This window comes from Anolis carolinensis, chromosome 2, assembly GCF_035594765.1.
Source record: "Anolis carolinensis isolate JA03-04 chromosome 2, rAnoCar3.1.pri, whole genome shotgun sequence".
NCBI lineage: Eukaryota > Metazoa > Chordata > Lepidosauria > Squamata > Dactyloidae > Anolis > Anolis carolinensis.
Window position 1 is genome coordinate 41,643,858 of NC_085842.1, and position 20,869 is coordinate 41,664,726.

A 20,869-nucleotide genomic window follows, 5' to 3' on the forward strand; every position below is an offset into this window, starting at 1 on the left:
ATCCAGTGTCCTAAAAGTGAGTTATGACGTTCCTATTTCTAAAGCACTTTAGGGGCAAATTCAAAGCATGTCATTTGCATTTTCCAAGTGATCCTTAAATGAAATATATATATATATATATATATATATATATATATATATATATAATACATCAGAATTTAGTTCTCCACATGGTGTTATCGAGACTGCGATTTGCCGGGATCTGCCCTGTGAGGGAGATCCGACCGCTCCTCCTATGAGGGAACGAACCTTGGCGAGCCTCAGGGAAGCAGAAAATAACCCAGAATATAAATTTACCTGAGACCGAAAGGAAAAAGACTCTGCCAAGTTGAAGGAAAAACTGTCAAAGTGTTTATTAAAACAATTCAATTGTTTTGGACATCCGCCGCGATAGATCGACATGCGAGATGTAATTTTACATTGAGAAATAAAGCCATTTTATACATTTTCAAGTTTGAAGTCTGTTTGAACTTCTCGCCCCATCCCTCCGCTCATCTGGCTGCTGATTGGGCAAGGACGCCGCACTAGGCGGGAGTTGGGTTTCCCGCTCTGTGGCCGAGCCAATGAGGAGCAACCCTCGCCTCTGCCAGGGCCAATCAGGTTGGGGAGGGCGGGAGTCAGCTAGACAATGGGTTTTGGTGAATGAATCATTGGAGTTATCTTATGCAAAGCGATCACCCGAGGCTAGCGCCTTCTAAGATAATCTTAAGATTATTGCTGTTTTTGAATAGGGTCATTTGGGATGTCCGGGGTCCTTTACGCACGTACACAGTTCATGAATACCTTGAGGTATGGCGGAGATGTCAGTTTATATTGACACTATGGGATTACAGACAGGACCAGTGGGGAGTCTTCCTTTGGCTCCCCAGGGGTCCAGGATGGGATTGTGGTCAACATTACCATATGAGATACAATCACCCGTGGGGCTGCTCCGATCTAAGGTGACAATCTCTCACTATGGGCCATGCAGATGCAAATAGATAAGATTTCATGGTGACAGTTTATCCTCTTTTGTGCGAAGCCCAGAATCTAGGGTGAGGAAAGGCAGGGATTTCCGGGTCAGCTAGAGTTCAGACTGTGCCTCCTTTGATTGAAATATACTAGGGAATATAGAAAATCATATCTTATCAATTTCCACCCAAAATTGCCGAAAAATATACTAAATATTAGCGTTTATAGCTTATTTTTCCTTTCCTGCGCTAATAGCGCATGGCGGGAGGCGCTTAGGCAAGAAACGCAGGTTTGACAATCAGCTGATGATTGAAGAAGAAATGGAAAAAATGATCTCTGTTGGTTGTCTTTTAAAGGTTAGGCGATTTTAGACATAAATATGAATTAGGGTATTTTTTGGTGCGAAATTGAGTGAGTTCTGAGTGAAAGTATAGGCTGGGGGGGGGGGTATGGGATATCGCAAGTTTCCTGAGAACCAGGAGGAGATTCAGATTCCCTCCAGTTTTAAAGCAAAGGAAGGAACCCAGGTTTTTCTGTAATATCTTATATATAGGAGGGAAATATGTGGGTTTGGGGGTTTTCCTGGGAACCCATAGACCAAATTACCTTTGGTTAATCAGCTAATAAAGAATTGATCCCAATATTTCATAAACATATAAGCATGCAATTCATGGAAAGTTCATAAACAGCTCAGGCAATTGGAAGTTCATAAAAATAATAAAGTGAAAGAATTCCTGTTGATCTCTGTTCTTGGTAACCCAGCGATTCATAGAACTGAAGACAAGTATATGAATGAGAAGTCCGGTCATTCATAAAAATGAAGATGAATGAATAGGAGAAATTCATCCAGGAGCTCTTTCCGCAGTAGAGATCATAGCTGGTCCTTGAGGAAACTACATTTCCCTTCCAGGGAAGATGGCAGTCCACTACCAGCAGCCCTGAGAGAAGCTTGTGTCCCTGCAAAGGCAATCCGCCAGCCGCGGGAGCTGGGAAGCGGCTGCGGCTGTAAAAGAGCGATCGGAGCCGGCTTTTTGACAGTCAGCTGATCCGAAGTTTTAAACTGGACCGATTCTGGCGCTGTTGGTGGTCCCGGAACCAGGGGCTTCCAAAAGTGTTAGATATAAAAGATGGGCATGCTTGGAGTATTTTTGGTAAAGTTATGGGTCAAGTTGTTCCATTCGCCATGTTACGCAATGGCAGGGAGAGCTCAGGAGGCTTCCCGCCAGAGTTGAACGGCGGCTGGGTTAGTGGAAGATAGAAAAAAGGTTTTGCATGCAGCGAGGCCAGAAAAAGGGATACAAAATAACCACTGGAGAGAGCTTCAAGTTAAAAGAAAGGATACTTTTATTGGGGGATTAGTTACAATGTTAGGACTGGGGGGAAAGTGATAAAAGAAATTAATAATAATTCGTTGTGGTCCGTGCACTCTCCCGCTTCGCTGGTGATCCGGATCTGTGGAACTCCCCGCAGCAGGTCAGATGAATTTAAAAGCGGGGGTCTCGGTCATCAATGGGAAGCCTGAAGAGACTGGGAAACTGAAAGGCAGTAGCTTGTCTTAAAATGAGGTGGGTGAAACCTACTGTTTCTACTTCTCAAAGCTTGATCACAGAAATGGCTGTGTCTCTCTAATTGGTTGGGTACCAAATCCACCTCTTATTTTAATCCAGGCTTTAAAGGCATCGTTTATGGTCCTGAACATCATTGTCAAAATATGTTAAATGCCCTCTTTGAAACTAATTTAAATCTGGGGCAGATTCATTGCTCCACCAACCACTATTGTCTGCTCTGGGTCTCAAGACATGAGTCCTCTTCTCTAGTCCTTGTTGCTACTCATGGTTTAGTATAAGCTTTCAGGAGAGTGGGAGAAATCTCATAGTAAGAGCAGTACCTTGAAAAGTCTACACATTTCCTAATTTCTTAGACTTGACGTTCTTTATTTTAGTGGCATGTTCTGTGCAACTGTGGATGGTTCTTAATTGTGGTGTCATCACAAGGAGATGATTGCTAGATCTCAGATTTTGGCCCTGAAACCTCACATATAATAATAATATAGTAATAATAAAACCTTATTTCTACTCTGCCCTATCTCCCCAAAGGGTCTCGGGTAGGATTCCAACAAACAATGCCTTCATAAAACAGATAAATATTGGCATAAAATCCAAACAAGACCCCACATATGAAAACAGTGTTAAAAACCTAACATAAAATTAAACCTAATATGAGTGAATTGAACATAACGTTGATATATTAAACCAATATAATCAAGACAGAATCAGACAAGAATTATATAGTGACATAAAATCTATACGTTCACAGTAATTTACAAAAACTAACTGAAGTTCAACACAGTTGTGTGGGTTGGATTATGTAGCCTATGGTGGTAAATTGGGCTGACATAGACTAACAGAGCCCAGATACGCAGCCTGGAATGATCCTAATATAGCAATGCTAAGTTCACTAGATGTTGGGACCTGCAAGCTTCTTCATGTCTGACCATTTGGCATGTTGGCTGGTTATGATGGGTGTCATTTTTTAATTACATTAAATAAGGTGTCTCTAAACTAAGGTCCATGAGTCGAATGCAGCCCTCCAAGGATATTTACCCATCCCCACCCAAATCTTTACCTTAGGGTCACCCTAAGCCTGAAACGACTTGTAGGTACACAACAACAGCAATCCTAATTAACTTGACTATCTTATCAGCCAAAAGCAGGCCCACACTTCCGATTGAAATACTAGTAAGTCTGTATTGGTTTAAATTGTTCTTCATTCTCAATATTGTATTGTTTGTTCCTGTTTTTTGCACTACAAATAAGATATGTGCAGTGTGCATAGACATGTGTTCATATTTTTTTTCCTAAGCAACTGTGAACTGGGCCTCTGTTTTAAAAGTTTGAAGAACCCTGCATTAAATGAATACTGCTTTTTCCTGAATGAGATCTCTGATCTCTGTATTGTTCTGTGATATACATCCCTTTGTGATCAGCCAGTTTGGAAGTACTCATAACCAAAAACTTAAGCCAGCTGCTTGACTCCTGGAAGACAGCAATCCATTCCTCTCACAAGGTGTAAACTGCCCTAAGGAAACCCATATGGATACTGGATAGATAAAGTTTCAAAAGACAGCTGCATGATAAATGAGTTCCCAATGATGGGGAAGAGATAGTATTTTCATTCCCATAAGACATTCAGTTCAGGAATGTTGCCTAGTTTTCTCTCAGAAACATTGGTAAGGCTTTTGTTGAGAGAAAAAGCTAGTGAGGGAAGGGATAACCCTTGGCCACCTCACATTTATAAATAGAAGGCTTCCCCAAAGCATTTTAGACTTACACACAAACATTGCAACAATAATGATTTTATCCTTGGGGGTAATTTCACTGCCAGAAATGGAACAAATATTTCAACCCAGATTCTTTTCCAAGATACAGTATTTGGCCCAAATATTTATTTGTTTGAAAGTTTGTATGATGTAGTATTTTGAGTGTTGGACAAGGACACTGGGTGACTAGAGTTTTTATCACTTCTCAGCCATGGAAACCCACTCAGGGTCACACTCTCTCAGAGGAATTCAAAGGCAACTCTCCCTGAACAAATTCTACCAAGGAAACCTAAGGAGAGGGTTGCCACAAGTCAAAAATGACTTGGAGGCACACAAAAACAAGTATCTTCCTTTATCAGATAAATAATCAATGCTCTTTATTTGTTGTTGGGTTTTTTTAAAGCAACAAGAAAAACAAATCCTGTCTGTTTAGGTCCATAAAAAAAGTGGTCCCAAGCCATTTAAAAACAAAACAAAACAAGATGTATTAGTCATTTCCCTCAATAAAGGGCTTCCTGGAAACTTGTTGGGATCTATATCTGTTGTGAAGTGTTCTTTTTTGTCCTTAGATTTTTCTACAGCAATTATTGATCCTCTCTATTTGCATATAGATGGAGTTTCCTCCCAAAGCACAGAAAAGCATCACACTTCTTCTCCCCATTATGATCTGTTAAGTACTCTGGTTAAGCACGCAGCTCAGGTGAAGTCATGATTATATGCTTCCAACACCTGTGAGCAAATCCTCAATTTATACTGCTGCCTTCCTAATCCATTAGAATCACCCATATAAGTCCCTTACCATTAAATCTTCCTAATTTGAACGACAAATATTAATCTCTGGTAATCAGCAATTGAATGGACAAATAATACAACTTCTTCTGGCCTCCCACCCATACAAAATAGTTTATTTGGTGATAAAAACTCACTCACTGGAGTATTCCTATACCTCTATCTCTGAGCTGTGAACCCACCTAGAATTCCAAATATACATAGACCTTATAGAATTAATCTTGTTTTGTTCTCCTGTGGAACTGAAATAAGGTAAAGGTTTCCCCTGACGTTAAGTCCAGTCATGTCTGACTCTGGGGGTTGGTGCTCATCTCCATTTCTAAGCCGAAGAGCCAGCGTTGTCCGTAGACACCTCCAAGGTCATCTGGCCGGCATGACTGCATGGAGTGCCGTTACTTTCCCACCGGAGTGGTACCTATTGATCTACTCACATTGGCATGTTTTTGAACTGCTAGGTTGGCAGAAGCTGGAGCTAACAGCAGGCACTCAAGCCTCTCCTGGAATTTGAACCTGGGACCTTTCGGTCTGCAAGTTCAGCAACTCAGCGCTTTAACACTCTTCGCCACCGGGGCTCCTCTGAACTGAAATAGTCACCCACAAATGGCAATGGGGAAATGAAGCACAATTTGGAGCTGCATTGAATGTAAGAAGAGTTTGTGCTTGTTTTCCAAGGGTCTCACTTATTCCCTCATTTATAATAGCTTACCCGCTATTCAATCACAAAGGATGTGCCATTTTCCATGGGTCAAGGAAGAGGCCTGCTTCCATAAGCCCATTAACATGAACTTAATGACTTTATCACATAAGGCTCCTAAAAGTGAAAATTACAGCAGGATAAATGTGCCTGTTGATGGACCTACCGCTCAGTGCTGTGGCTGTCTTATAGTCACATTGTACTTGAATCATAATAGGATCATCTGTTTTCATTGACAAGAAAAAAACCTAACAATAAATCTAATAATGCTGTTGTTCCATAACTTTCACTGTGAAATAATTTGCTTCATCTGCATGTCCAGCATTACAAAATAGAGACAAATGCTGAAACTGTATGACTGTGCAGTTGTGAAATTAAAAAAATAAAAGAACACAGTGTGCATGTGAGATCAGGCAACCACAAGTAGGAAGTGAAGTTGTGCTGAAGACTAGTTGAGGGAGTTCACATTACAGTGTTCCCTCACTACTTCGCGGTTCGCTTTTCGTGGACTCGCTGTTTTGTGGTTTTTTAATAAACACTAAAATAATATTATAATAATAAATAAAAATTGTGATTTACAGTGGCGGTGGTCTCAGTCGGGTGTGGACGGTGGGGCGGAGAAGGAGCCCAAATAGTAGCGGGAGGAGAAGGAGGCGGTACCATGTTCCCCTGCCTCTTTCTTCCCTCCCTCCCTTCCTCCCTCCCTCCCTTCCTTCCTAAGGAGAAGCCTAGCATCCCTAAGGTGAAGCCTAGCATCCCTACTTTGCAGATTTTCATTTATTGCAGGTGGTCCTGGAACATAACCCCCGCGATAAGTGAGGGAACACTGTAACAAAATACTAGCATTGTGAAATTGCGCTGTGGTATGAAAGAGACCATTCTAATAACAGTACATTTCCATTTGTTTAAGCAATGTAATTGCAATGAGACAACAGGCTGGTCTGATAAAGTCATAACCCCATTTTTGGAGAAGCATGGGGAGCTCTGAAATACTATGGTAGAAAGGCAAGCCAAGTACTAAAATGCCTGGCCTTTGTGATTTTTTAAATATTTTTGTAGCATCATTAGGTCAATAGATATGACAGCCAAATTATCCTAACTCAGTAAATTAGCATCAATAAGCCATTAACCAACTCCTAACAGGTGTGACTTTTAATAGAATAATTTAGAACATGAAGTACAATGAAATTGTAACCTTTACCAAGGAGAATTTCAGAAATCTGAATAGCAAAGACTAGAAAATTAATTGTAAAAACTGGTAGCAGAATATACTGAATAGACATGAAGGAGGATAATGACCTTGAAATAAAAGGATAACTTAGCAAGTGCAGAAGGACAATGATGATTTATCTGGTTGCCTTACACAAATATTGCAAATCAGCTTTGAGATATATGATAAATTGTGAAAAGACTATTAGATTCACAAAGAGAATGTTTTTACAGGAATGCTATAGAGTGTAGAATTCTTATTTTTTCTCTCCCTTCACAACATAGAATCATAAACTCATAGCATTGGAAGAGCTCACAAGGACTATCTAGTCCAGCCCCATGCTATGATGAAAAACACAATCAAAGCACTTCTGACTGATGGCCATTCAAGCTCTCCTTAATAACCTGAAGAAGACTCCACCATACTCCAGTATACGTCTTTTGTTTGTTTGTTTATGGGGCTTTTTTGGGGGGGGGGGGGTTATCATTTTGCTTGAGATTTTGGGTACAAATCTATGCATAATTACTAAATTTCAAGTGGCTTATTCCAGACTGCATGCTCATAGGAGTGCAGACTTAATTAAATTGTATCAGTGTTGGCTATGGCTATGGTAGGTGCAATGTAACAATATGTTTATTAGGGTAACACCTGCTAAAAATCCAGTTCTACTGAATTCCAGTTGTAAAGCCATGCCTGCTTAAATCTCTCCTTTGCAAGGGTGGCAGATATTTCATTTCAGATCATCAAAAACAAGCACATCAAAATTATGACCATTTCATTAGTTTGTTAAGATACGTCAGCTAAAGGCACATTACCTGCTTCTGAACAAAAATATTTCAGATTCGGCCATCAATATGTTAAAAAAGTGTCAAGAGCCCGTGTACTGCTTCATCTTTTACATGGGCATATGAACAAACTAAGAAGGCTTCCCTGGCTATAGTTTCCTGTGATGAAAAGGATATGAAGCAGTAGTTTCAAGTTGGCTTAATATTGTGGCTTGACTGGAGGTCAACAATGCAGGTTCTTTTATTCAGATATAATGGGCTACTGTAACAAGCTGAAAACTTCATGGTTTGGGCCCTGGCTCATATAAAGGCAGAATAGCAGTGGTCCTATGTGGGAGGGTGGATAGAGACTGCCTCAACATAATGACTGCATTATGGGCCATTTTCTCTATGAGAGAAATAGCATAACTAGGTTTCCCTGAGCCATGAACCTTAAAGATTCAAGTATATGTTGTCCCTGCAGAGAACACAGTTGGTGGCATTAATCAAACAACTACAGCACAAGGACTCTGTCTTTCTCATAACCAGTGGTTCTAATTTATATGCATCAGATGCAGTCTATTAAACCTTCATTGTGGTATTTCTGGACTGGGTCTACTTCATCAGATGCATATGACAAAGTAGACTCAATCTACAAAAGCATATGCTACATATTTCACTCTCTCAGGGCTCTTCCACACAGCCATATAACTCAGAATATCAAGGCAGATAATCCACACTATCTGCTTTGAACTGGACTAGCTGAGTCCACACTGTCATATAATCCAGTTCAATTGGGATTTCATATAGCTGTGTGGAAGGGGACTCAGTTAGTTGCTACAATTTCTTCTTTATTATAGAGTTGGGAAGCATTGATATAAATCAGGAAAGTTGAGTAAAGGTTGCAATAGTATACAACTGGGAGAGATTGAGGCCACTGAATTCAATGTATTTTTACTTGTGTGCACATGGCTCAAATTACAAAATGAAAATACATTTCATAGAACCTTTATCTGAGCCCATAAACCTTTGCTCATCTTAATAACAGTTTGGATCATGGTGGATATCAATCACCTGAACCCTTGACTAATAGATTCAGCAATACAACCCATTAAAAGCTAATACAACTGACCGCAGGCATAATAAGTTAATTTAATTGGAAGCATAAATAGCTTCCATAAATATCGCAATTAACTTCTCACAGGTACTTCTGAAAGGAAAAAAAAAAGCTTACCAGGAAAAAGAGCCAGAAAAACCATTTAAATGGACGTTATGCTTGGATGCAATATGATTGCATGAAATGGTTTCACCAGAATTGTAGCTTCTTGTAATATTAAAGAAACTATACAAAGTATTTAGTTCTATATTTTAAATAGATTTTGTATCTTGAATTGCTCATTTAATGAAATGGAAAGCAGAATCACTATAATATAGATAGAAGACTTTGGCTGCTTTAAAAGTGGGGCAGTCAATGCCCTTTGGTTCTTGTATCAACTTTGTGGGAGTCATCCTTGGAAAAAAGATGTATGGGCAGGCTTGATTGATTTAACTATTATCTAGTGACCAGCTTAACCTCCTGTGGAAGGGAATTCCAAAGCCTGAGACCACTTACTGCAAAATTTCTGTATTAATCAAATGTGCCATTGAGAGAAAGCGTTCCCCTGAAGATCTCAAAACCCACCATTCTGTACAGAGAGACTTGGGATGGAAAGAATATCCAAAGATTCAAACAGAAGAATGCGAAAGGAATTTCTCAAGTGTCATCACAACCCTTTCTCTCTCTTTTTTCAGACAGGGGCAGACGGCCAAATACTGTTCCCACCAGTATAGCCTATTTATCATGATGGCATCATTCTGCAAGATGTCCAGTGGAAGGTCCCAGAGTCTCAACATCAACATGGGCTGGCTATGACTGGCAACTTCCCTCCCTCAGACTCTCCCCACCTTCCCAGATATTGTCAGGACCCAGGCTGCAGAGCACCAATAACCATGCACAGAGACCAGAATCTATCTAATATCTTTATTAAAGGATTATATAAAGTCAATAAAAACAAGTGGAGAATATAGTTCAGAAGTAGACCTTTCAGGAAAGGTCAAATATAGTCCAGGAAAACAATGTCCAATATGTGATATTAGAGTCCAAAGTTATAATCCAATAACCGAAACACACACTTTGCCAAGCAAAGTGTGGGGAAATGACAAGGTCCTTTAGTCCAATGAAGCTTGACAACAAGGCTGGAAAACAAACTAGATTCTTGGCAAACAAGACTTGATACGTGGCAACAAGAAGCAAGAAGCAAGAACAAGGTCCGTGGCGAGGTCCGGGGAACAAGGCAGGCTTGGAACTTGGTCCTGGAAGCAAGGAACTGGAGTTGCGTAGTCCACAAACGATCTCACTCCTGAAGCTGACGAATTGACTCCGCAAGGATCTCCTTGCGGTAAAACACCTATATAGGATCTTGTTTTCCCGCCAAGGAACACTTTCCCTGGAGAACAAGAAGTGAAACCCAAACTGTGTCCAGATGCATGACTCCTCAGAATTTCCCAAGGGAAACAGGCTTAATCAGCTAATTGTCTGGCAGCGATTCTGGCTCTTCGGCGATTCGCCTCCCTAGCGCCTCTATCTCTATTATAATTATCCTTACGAGAGAACGGGGGAGAATTCTGCCCAAGGCTTGTTTGGCTGACTTCTTGAGGGCAAACATCCTGCAGGTGCAGGGGCTCCGATTCTGGCTGAATCGGTGGGAAACCCAAGTTTTCCTCTTCGTCTGCCACAATAGTACTAGGAACGGGACTACATGGCCCATGAGACATCACGGATATCATCAACAAAGTTTACAAAGATGCTCATGCAGTGGAGTGACAATTGTTTAAATTACTTCTTCTCCACTGCAGAAACAAATACTTAAAATAAGCACATTCCTATAGTCAAACCAGACTAAGCAGGGTTTTATAGATCATTACCACCATCTGCTAGTATTGAGGCATATTCTATCGGCTCACTGGGGAAACATAAAGCTCTGTCAGTGGTCCAATGGATGAAAGCTCCTTTTCCTTCTGTTGCTTCACAATCGCAGCTGGACAGCTTCTCAGTGTAGATCATGACACAGCACCCTCCTCCAAATCCCACTCATCCCATCCCTAGCAGCCTGCCTCTCATTAGCCTCTTTTTTTATTGTTGCCCCATAGTAATTGATTTGAGAAAAGTTATTTGCTTATACCTAATAATAAATGCTGCAATGACAACATCAGTCTCCAATGCTGTTTTCTCTTAAACAACAACAGTGACAAAAAACTAGACCCTGTAATGTTGTCTCCTGTTCCCTATAACACTAGTGTCAGAAGTAAAAAAAAATGTTCAATTGACAGAAATTGAGATTGAGTAGGATTGAACCAGCATGGAGAAGACAGTGAGCTCATTCCTTGCAGAAACTAAATCACTGAAGTAGCATATGAAAGATCTTCAAGTAAGTCAGAAGAATTTAAAACAGTAGTGAAGGAGAGTCTGAAGTCTGTTGCTCACAGTTGTAATGAAGAGTGAGCCAAGGCTCATACAGCTGCTACAAGGAATAAGAATTCACCTGGAATCTAGTTACTCAGCATCTGGTTGCAAAATGTGGACAGCAGCTCCCAGAATCCCCAAGCCAGATTTGCTATGAGGAATGAGGAGTGGAAGAATGACCTTCCATTCACCCCTTTTGCCAGTACAGTAGAGTCTCACTTATCCAACATAAACGGGCCGGCAGAATGTTGGATAAGCGAATATGTTGGATAATAAGGAGGCATTAAGGAAAAGCCTATTAAACATCAAATTAGGTTATGATTTTACAAATTAAGCACCAAAACATCATGTTATACAACAAATTTGATAGAAAAAGTAGTTCAATAGGCAGTAATGCTATGTAGTAATTACTGCATTTATGAATTTAGCACCAAAATATCACGATATATTGAAAACATTGACTCCAAAAATGCGTTGGATAATCCAGAACGTTGGATAAGCGAGTGTTGGATAAGTGAGACTCTACTGTACTTAAGAAAACAAAAAGAGCCCTTGCGGATTAGGTTTATCAAGCACAACATTCATTCTTCGCCTGTGCTCAACCAAATACAAGCATGGTTGTTGTGTGTCTTTCGGGCTGTGTGGCCATGTTCCAGAAGCATTTTCTCCTGACGTTTCGCCCACATCTATGGCAGGCATCTTCAGAGGTTGTGAGGTATGGAGAAAACTAAGCAAAGAGGTAAATATATATCTGTGGAAAGTCTAGGGTGAGAGAGGTCAGTGTGAATGTGTGTAGTTAATCACTTTAATTAGCATTGAAAAGCTTATCTGCTGTCTTCTTCCTGCCTCTGGGGCATCCTTTGTTTAGAGTCGTTAACTGCCCTAGGTTGATTCATGTCTGGAAATCCTCTGTTTTCAGAGTATTGCTTTTTATTTACTGTTCTGATTCTTGAGTTTTTTAATACTGGTAGCCAGATTTTGTTCATTTTCATGGTTTCTTCCTTTCTGTTGAAGTTGTCCACATGCTTGTGGATTTCAATGGCTTCTCTGTGTAGTCTGACATGATAGTTGTTAGAATGGTCCAGCATTTTTGTGTTCTCAAATAGTATTCTGTGTCCAGGCTGGTTCATCAAATGCTCTGCTATGGCTGATTTCTCTGGTTGAATTAGTCTGCAGTGCCTTTCATGTTCTTTGACTCTTGTTTGGGCGCTGCGTTTGGTGGTCCCTATGTAGACTTGTCCACAGCTGCATGGTATCCGGTAGACTCCTGCAGAAGAGAGAGGATCCCTCTTGTCCTTCGCTGACCGTAGCATTTGTTGAATTTTCTTCGTGGGTCTGTAGATGGTTTGTAGGTTGTGCTTCTTCATCAGCTTCCCTATGCGGTCAGTAGTTCCCTTGATGTATGGTAAGAACACCTTTCCTCTGGGTGGATCTTTGTCTTGACTCTCATGGCTTGTTCTTGGCCGTGCAGCTCTTCTGATGTCTGTGGTGGAGTATCCATTGGCCTGTAGAGCCCAGTTTAGGTGGTTGAGTTCACCTTGGAGGAGGTGAGGTTCGCAGGAGGTGAACTCAACCACCTAAAAAGCAATACTCTGAAAACAGAGGATTTCCAGACATGAATCAACCTAGGGCAGTTAACGACTCTAAACAAAGGATGCCCCAGAGGCAGGAAGAAGACAGCAGATAAGCTTTTCAATGCTAATTAAAGTGATTAACTACACACATTCACACTGACCTCTCTCACCCTAGACTTTCCACAGATATATATTTACCTCTTTGCTTAGTTTTCTCCATACCTCACAACCTCTGAAGATGCCTGCCATAGATGTGGGCGAAACGTCAGGAGAAAATGCTTCTGGAACATGGCCACACAGCCCGAAAGACACACAACAACCCTGTGATCCTGGCCATGAAAGCCTTCGACAACACAAATACAAGCATGACAACCCATTCCATTTCATGTTTTCCCAAAATGACATAGAGATATACTGCTTCTAAAGCTGGGTCTACACTGCCCTATATCCCAGGATCAGATCCTAGATGATCTGCTTTGAACTGGATTATATGAGTCTACACCGCCAGATAATCTGGGATAAGAAGATAATTTGGGATCAGATCCTGGGATATAGGATAGTGTAGATGCAGCCTAACTTGATGCGTATACTGCCTGACTGATTGACGGTGATAACTTGATTAAGTTTCAAAAAGCCCAGGCCTGAGACAGACAATTAACACTGTACTCTAGTGGCAGTCCCTATAGAAGTAGGTCCATTGGATCAGTTGTTGCATGGTGAATCAAAACTTGTATACATCTCATCTGTCCAGTAGGTCTACTCTCGTTGCGACTACTAATAGGATTAAACCATTATAATAGGCTTCTGCCTCTCCCAATGTTGAGTGTGCCTGTGCCTTCAAATTGCTTGTCAATCTATGGCAACCCCATGATTTTCATAGTTTTCTTAGGCAAGGAATACCCAGAGGTGGTCTGGCCAGTTTCTTCTTCTGAAATACAACCTATAGCACCAGGTATCCATTATAGGTATCCAACCTGCTTAATTTTCAAAATTAGATGGCACCTGATACCTTTAGGGCATTTAAGCCAGATGGTACTAAACTACTATTCCCCTAGCCTGCATAGCAAATAGTGAATGATCATTGGAGTCCAGCTCATCTGGAGGACCACATTTTCTACACTATATATCATGGGAGGAGTGGAAAATTATTGCTTACAATACTGCATCAACATAAGAATGTCAATGTTAGAGCTGCCCCTTTGGGCAACACGAACCTGTGCCAAGATTTGGATAAATACATAAGTAAAAATTGTAGGCTTACTCAGTGCTTTGTGGTCTTGTGCCCATTCCTTTCACACATCTAAAATGTATCTCTGGGCATGAGCCCCCAACTCCTCACTTCTGTTCTCCATACACTAAACTAGCCTTCTCCTTCCTGCTCCCAGCCTTCATCTATTTGCAGTTTCATACCACATGAGAAAAATAAAACAAACGTTTATTTTAAGTACATTTTTCCAGTAGCTGGATAAGGGGTAGAGAAGTAACAGAACCTAGAAAGTTGTGGTTAGTTACAAGTAACAGTACAATGTCCAAATGCTGGTGGATAATGCAAGCGATCTTTTAGGCCCAGTACAGAAACAATATTAAGTTGAAGTGATCAGCATGACAGATTTCCTGGTAAATGAGATGTCTATATCAGCTATAATAATTTGGTATGCACTCTGTCACTTGGTTACAGTTGCCCTGGTTCTTTGCAAAACACTTAGAAAAGTATCCAAGGCATTTGGCTAGCAATTCAGCATTCTTTATTTAGAGCCCGCTTGTCTTTCATTCACCATCCATTATTTAGCATTTTTGACAATGTCATAAATATCCTAATGGAAACCAAATTAATGCTGGAGTGATAGGGTGGTGCACAGTGATAGGATGAGGCACAGAAAGTTCTTTGTGTTTTAGGGTTAGCAACAGGAAGCATCCCTCCAGCTGCTTTCTTATTTCTATTTTCAGATGCCAGTCTCCCTCACAGTCCTGGGAACAACCAAGGGCTGTACTGTAATCCTCCCAGCTGCCTTTTCCTCCTATTTCATGCTATGCATAGCTCAAATGTATTGCATAGCTCCAGCAATGACAGCAGATGCATTGAAGATGGATGTCTTTCTGCTACTAAGGATGGCTGACACAAGAGAGGCAAGGAGGGAGGGGTGGCAATATCAGCACAAGAACTCATTTCCAGGGCTAGGGTGTTCTAAATCTTCCTCAGATTTAAGACAGAGACTCTCATGAGCCATTGTCACTAAGGAGTATATGGAATGCAATTTCCCAATGACTCTCACATCAATCTGTTGAATTCAGAGGGAGAGAGCAAGTCTTATGTTCCCCAATCTGTGTTGTGGTGATAGTCCTCTTAGCCAACCAAAAATGGTACAATATTATTCATGTGGACATTTGAAGTTTCATAGCAGGCTGCAACAGTTTAAGCTGGTGAAAAAGCATGCAGAGATAGGGGAAGAAAGGATGAAGATGTTACAGGCACCAGATCTACATGATGCTTTGAGATGGCACAGAGAAAGTATCTAAGTCAGTGGTTCCCAACCTAGCGTCCCCAGATGTTTTTGGCCTACAACTCCCAGAAATCATGGTCAGTTTACCAGTTGTTAGGATTTCTGGGAGTTGAAGGCCAAAAACATCTGGAGACCCCCAGGTTGAGAACCACTTATTTAAGTGGACTATAAAGGGGACTTTACCTCCCCTTCTTTTTTATATAAAAAGGCTATTGGATTTTATTTCCTCCATCTGAAAACTCAGACCTACCTCTATTCAATTCAAGGCTCAGTGCCACTTCAGGAAGAGTCTGGTGAGTTTTTCTCATATTAATACGGCTAGAGATAAAATTAGGCATACAAAACTTGCCAATAGTAACCAAACTGGGTTGTGTTATCTATAGCAGGAGAGAACTCATCCTGAGAAGAATCAAGTCCTAGTTTAAAAGAGCATAAATTCTTCTTCCATTGTAAGATTTCTCTGCTGAATTGCTAAATTGGATATTCGTGAGTAATATAAATGCAGGAATGCTCATGTTCACCATTAGACAGATTCCAAAGTCCATAGAAGAACTATTCCAAGGTTCATTAGGTCAACCAAAAAGGTATAAAATTCCTTGTGCTGGCTTTCAGAGCTTCATAAGCTTTTTCATCAAGCAAACGTGGTTCAGAGAACATGCTAAAGAAAGAAAGCAGGTGAAAAAGAATGAAGAGGTTATTGTCACCAAGTCCAACAGGAATCCTCAGTGTGAATCACTGCTCAATATTTGCATCTACATTGCAATTGCTTCACTGCTCTTAACCCAGGACCAGGATTTTCCAGCTGTAGTACCTTTCCTGCTTTTTGCAAGAGAATCTTTTGGGAAAAGGGATATTAGTCTTTGGGATGCTCTGGGAGAAGGCGGAGTAATGACAAGACATTAGTTTGTAATGGCATAGTATTCTCTTGAAGCAGGGAGGAGTGTTTTCAGCCTCTCACCTCCATTTTGAATTTGTTTGCCAACAGTAGGAGTGATATGCATCTCCAGTGGTGTGTTAAACTCAAGGCTCATGGGCCAAATCTGGCCCACCATCTCATTTTATGTGCTGGACTACACTTCCTGTATTTCTCATCGTTAGATGTAATGACTAGAGTTGATGGGAGTTGTGATACAATAACATCTGGAAGGCTGAAGTTTGTTCTATTTAGACAGGATAGTGAGGTTTAATTTTAGATGCAAGGCTTGTGGATATGGTGTCTCACTTTAAAATGTCCTTTAACCTTTCTCCAACCTCAGAGGCTATTGGGATGCAATTCCCACAATCTGAAATCTGTATGACAGATAATCAAAAGTCATGGGAGTTGCCATTCAATAAAATCTGGACACTCAAATTGGCTAAAATCTAAAGAGCACTGATCACTATGTAAATAATAGTTGTTTCTCTATATCCACAGATTATCTGTCCATTGATTCAATGGCTGATGTGTCATTTAATGAAAATCAGTTTGAAACACCTGTTTTAAGGGATTTTTCATTTTGCCTAGAAGACAGCATTCTATTTCACTGAATTCCTTTTAAAATGTCAGCTTCATCCATCCTTCTAACAAGATTTCAAGAGGAAGTACACAGTGACTGAATAGCACCATAACACAATGACTTGCGACTGCAAGTACATCAAAACGCTAAATGTAATGCAGAGGCAACTATTAAAGGATCCTTTAGTTTGGCCTTCTGCTCTAAACATAAAGTAGGAACATGGAACATGATAATTAATGTTTATATGTCAGATCTGTAATAGGTTCAGAAGCAACCTGTATTTCTCATAATTAGACATCAAAAGCTACTATCATGAATATCTGACCCAAGCTAGGATCTGCACCGGGATTGACTAGGAGCTCCATTGATGTCACTACCTCCAGGCAGGAATTCATGTGGCTGGGAGAATGGCAGCCAGACACTGGTGAGAGTGAAGGACCAATGAGCTGCAGAGATGTCCATCTATCCTTCCTTCCTTCCTTCCCTCCTTCCTTCCTTCCTTCCTTCTGATGACCGTCACCCCGGCTTTCAAATTGATTTGGACCCGCAGCGGAGAGTTCCGCAGATCCATCACCAAAAGGAACGGAACGGGACCGCAGCAGACTATTATTAAAAGATCTTTTTTTTTTCTTCACTTTCCCCTTCCCTGAACTATGTAATAAATCCCCCAATAAAAGTAGCCTTCATTTTTAACAGTAACACTCTCTATCTGGTTATTTTGTGTCTTTCTCTGACTCCTTCCTTTGCATGCAATTTCTCTCTCTCTCTCTCTCACTAACCCGTCCGATCTTTAAACCCTGGCGGAGGCTTCGCCCGCCATAGATTAATACGGTGGGCGATACAAATTGGCTCATATCTTTATCAAAATTACCCCTAGCACACTCTTCTTTTAGTCCTAACCCTTTCTAAGGCTCCTGACTCAAGGACCACCAGCGGAACCAAAATCGGTCCAGTTCTCGGCACCTCATCAGCTGACTGTCAAACGGGACCGACTGCTCTTTTCAAGCCAGACTGCTCTCTTCCAGCCTTAGCCCGGACTTTCCTCTCCCCGCAACCCGCGGGATGGTTTTAGGAGATCCCTGGTCCCTTTCTGTGAACTGGGGATGGGGGATCGCTCTCCCACTGGGGAGACATAGTTCTCCAAGGACCCTCACCCTCCCTACAGCTGCCAGGAGGGTGCCTGGACGGGCGCACTCCACGTTTCATTCATACCTTCATAATTTTATGAAGGAGAAGAACACTCTTCCCCAGACCTATCCCTGAACTTATGAAATCTTATACTTCCAAAGACTGCAACCCACATGTGCCTCTTCCCCATGCCATCTCTATGAATTCCTTCCACCACAGATGAACTCCTTTCCTCATGTATCCGTGAATTTTCATATTCTATGTACCTGGACACCCTCATGAATCACTGTTGTATGAATTTCTAATCGTTGGGTTACCTTCATGAATTATGAAATCATGTTGCTAAAACTCCACTTTTATGAATTTCCATATTGGGTTCCCCAGATGTTGTGAACTTCGTTCTTATCAAATGTTTTCAAATTGTTTATATCATTCATGATTCCCCTTTATGCAATGTAACCCACCTCTATGGATTCTCCCTTACTTCCTTGAAATCTATCTATCTGCCTATATGTATTTGTACTCTTTGGGATCCCCGGAAAATATGTATTTTTCCCAGCTGGGTTCATATTCCAACTTTATTTTATTTTTTCATTTTATTTCATATAATTGCCAAGTCATGAAATCAGATAGGGAATATTTCGAAACTCCACTTGAACCCCAGGACCTGCCCCATTTCCTATGACCCAGGTTTACCTTCCCAGAAAAAACAAAAGGTTAATCCACTGCCGCTTAACCTAATCAGATTCAGATTGCATGAACAATATAGGGCTTGAGTCGCCGAATTCGGAGTATTTTGACCTAAAGGTGATTCGCCCTCAAGGCAAACATTGTCATATCTCCTCCAAAAGGAAACCCAGGACATCTCAGGAAGGCGCCCTGCTGGGCCCATTTCCACCCATCCTTATTTCCACCTCTGACACCCCAAGGCATATCTGAAATCAGTATACATGACAGGGACCCCTGATTGCTGTCATTAATCCCTTTAGAATCCGGCCGGGCAGGAATTAATCTGATCCTTCCTGCTCAGTCACTTCATTGTTTCAATAACTCCCGCCTTCTCCTCTCTGATTGGCCTGAGTGGGGACAAAAAGCAGCTCCCTATTGGGCCAGCAGAGCAAGGCGGGAAACGAAAGCCCGCCTCGTTCAAAACTCTAGCCTATCCGCGATCAGATGGGCGGGGGAGCGGGGCGGGAAATTCAAGGGGCTGTCAGACTGAAACATTGTATAAATATGGCTTTATTTTGGTTATATGGTACGCTAGTAGACTGGATGATCGCTACTAGTGTCCTTTTCAGCTGAATCGCTCAATAAAGACTCCTTGGCGGATTTTCCTTCAACTTTGGCGGACCTTCTTCATTTCGGCTCCAGGTTGTATTGCGGCTCATATTCTCCTATTGGCTCCGCCAAGGTCCGTTCTCTCAGGACCGGATCGGCTCTCTCCTTAAGGGGCCCGATCCCCTAGAAACGCGGTCGACAACACTTCCTTCCTTCCTTCCTTCCTTCCTTCCTTCCTTCCTTCCCTCTTTCCTTCCTTCTTTTCTGAACAATGCCACCCCAACTGTAAAGATCTGAGAACCTTATCACATGGCTGCTGAAATTGTCCCACATTGCTACCCCACAGGCTCCTCCGGCAGCTGATCCCATGGGGGGGGGGGGGGGGAAGTGTGGTGCACACCTGGAGCATGCAACTCTCTCTCTCCCCACCCCCCATTAAAGTCAGTGCCAACACGGGAAGCCTCCTGTAATACTGTGGTGGTAGCATGCTGGTTCTGCCCTCCTTCACCCACAAAGCTGGCATGACGTAAGCTGGTGATTTTAGCCCTGTATGATGAGGTCGCTAGTGGGTAATAAAAAAGTGTTTTCTCAGAAGCTGGAGGAAATTGCTAATAGGAAGAATTGCCTAGATTGAAACAAATTCTCCCTAGCCAGTTTTGAAGATTGGCTATGGAAATATTATTTATAGGTCCACCAGGAGGTTTGATCGGGTTCATTAATGAATATATTTTAAAATGGATGTGATGCTTTCCACCTTGTCCCAGAGTTGTGTTCTACACATTTAGTATTTTTTTTCTGTGTTAAAAATTAAGATCTCAACATATGATTGTTGTTTATTGTGTGTCTCCTTTGGACAATATTGTTGATGCTATTCTTTTTAGTGATAGAAAAGATATCTTAAAATACATACAAACATGCATATTCAGAATCAGAGCCAATGCAATAATCAGTTTCAGTAAAGGGGAGGGGGAGATCAAAATGAGGACAGAGAGTCTGCTTTTTGCTACCATAGTGGGTTTAAAAGCCCTAACAAATTTCCTTTCAAATTTAAACTAGATGCTTTTTTTCAATTAAGGAATGTATGTGTTTTCCTCGTTTGGACAAAATTTTCCATTATATAGAAAATATTTTCCATTGGTTTCTAAGGCCTCCAGTAAGAATTACTCAATGTAGCAGAGCTCTTGTGCAATCTCCAGGAAGGTTGGTGGGGTTTGCCTTGGCTCAAGAGAGACATGCATGCACCCTTATGAGAAAAGGGAGACACCTTCTGGAGTCAGTTCTACACTGCTTCACTGGATTACAGAATCTGGAAGTTCTTTACTGTGTTCTGCTTTCTTCAAAGTATCCTCATGGGAGTAATCACATTTACAAGGTGGAACAATCCAAACACACTGCCAAACCAGAGTTAGAAGGAGGAGGAGGAATAATAGAGTCATAGAGTTGGAAGAGAGCACAAAGGCCATCTAGTCCAACCTCTTGCCTTGCAGAAATACATAATCAAAGCACTCCCAGAAAATTCCATGCAACCTCTACTTAAAAACCTCCAAAGAAGGATACTCCACCACACTCCCAGGAAGCATATTCCACTGCTGAACAGCTCTTGCTGTCAGGAAGTTCCTCCTAATGTTTAGGTGGAACCTTTGTTCCTGCAATTTGAATCCAT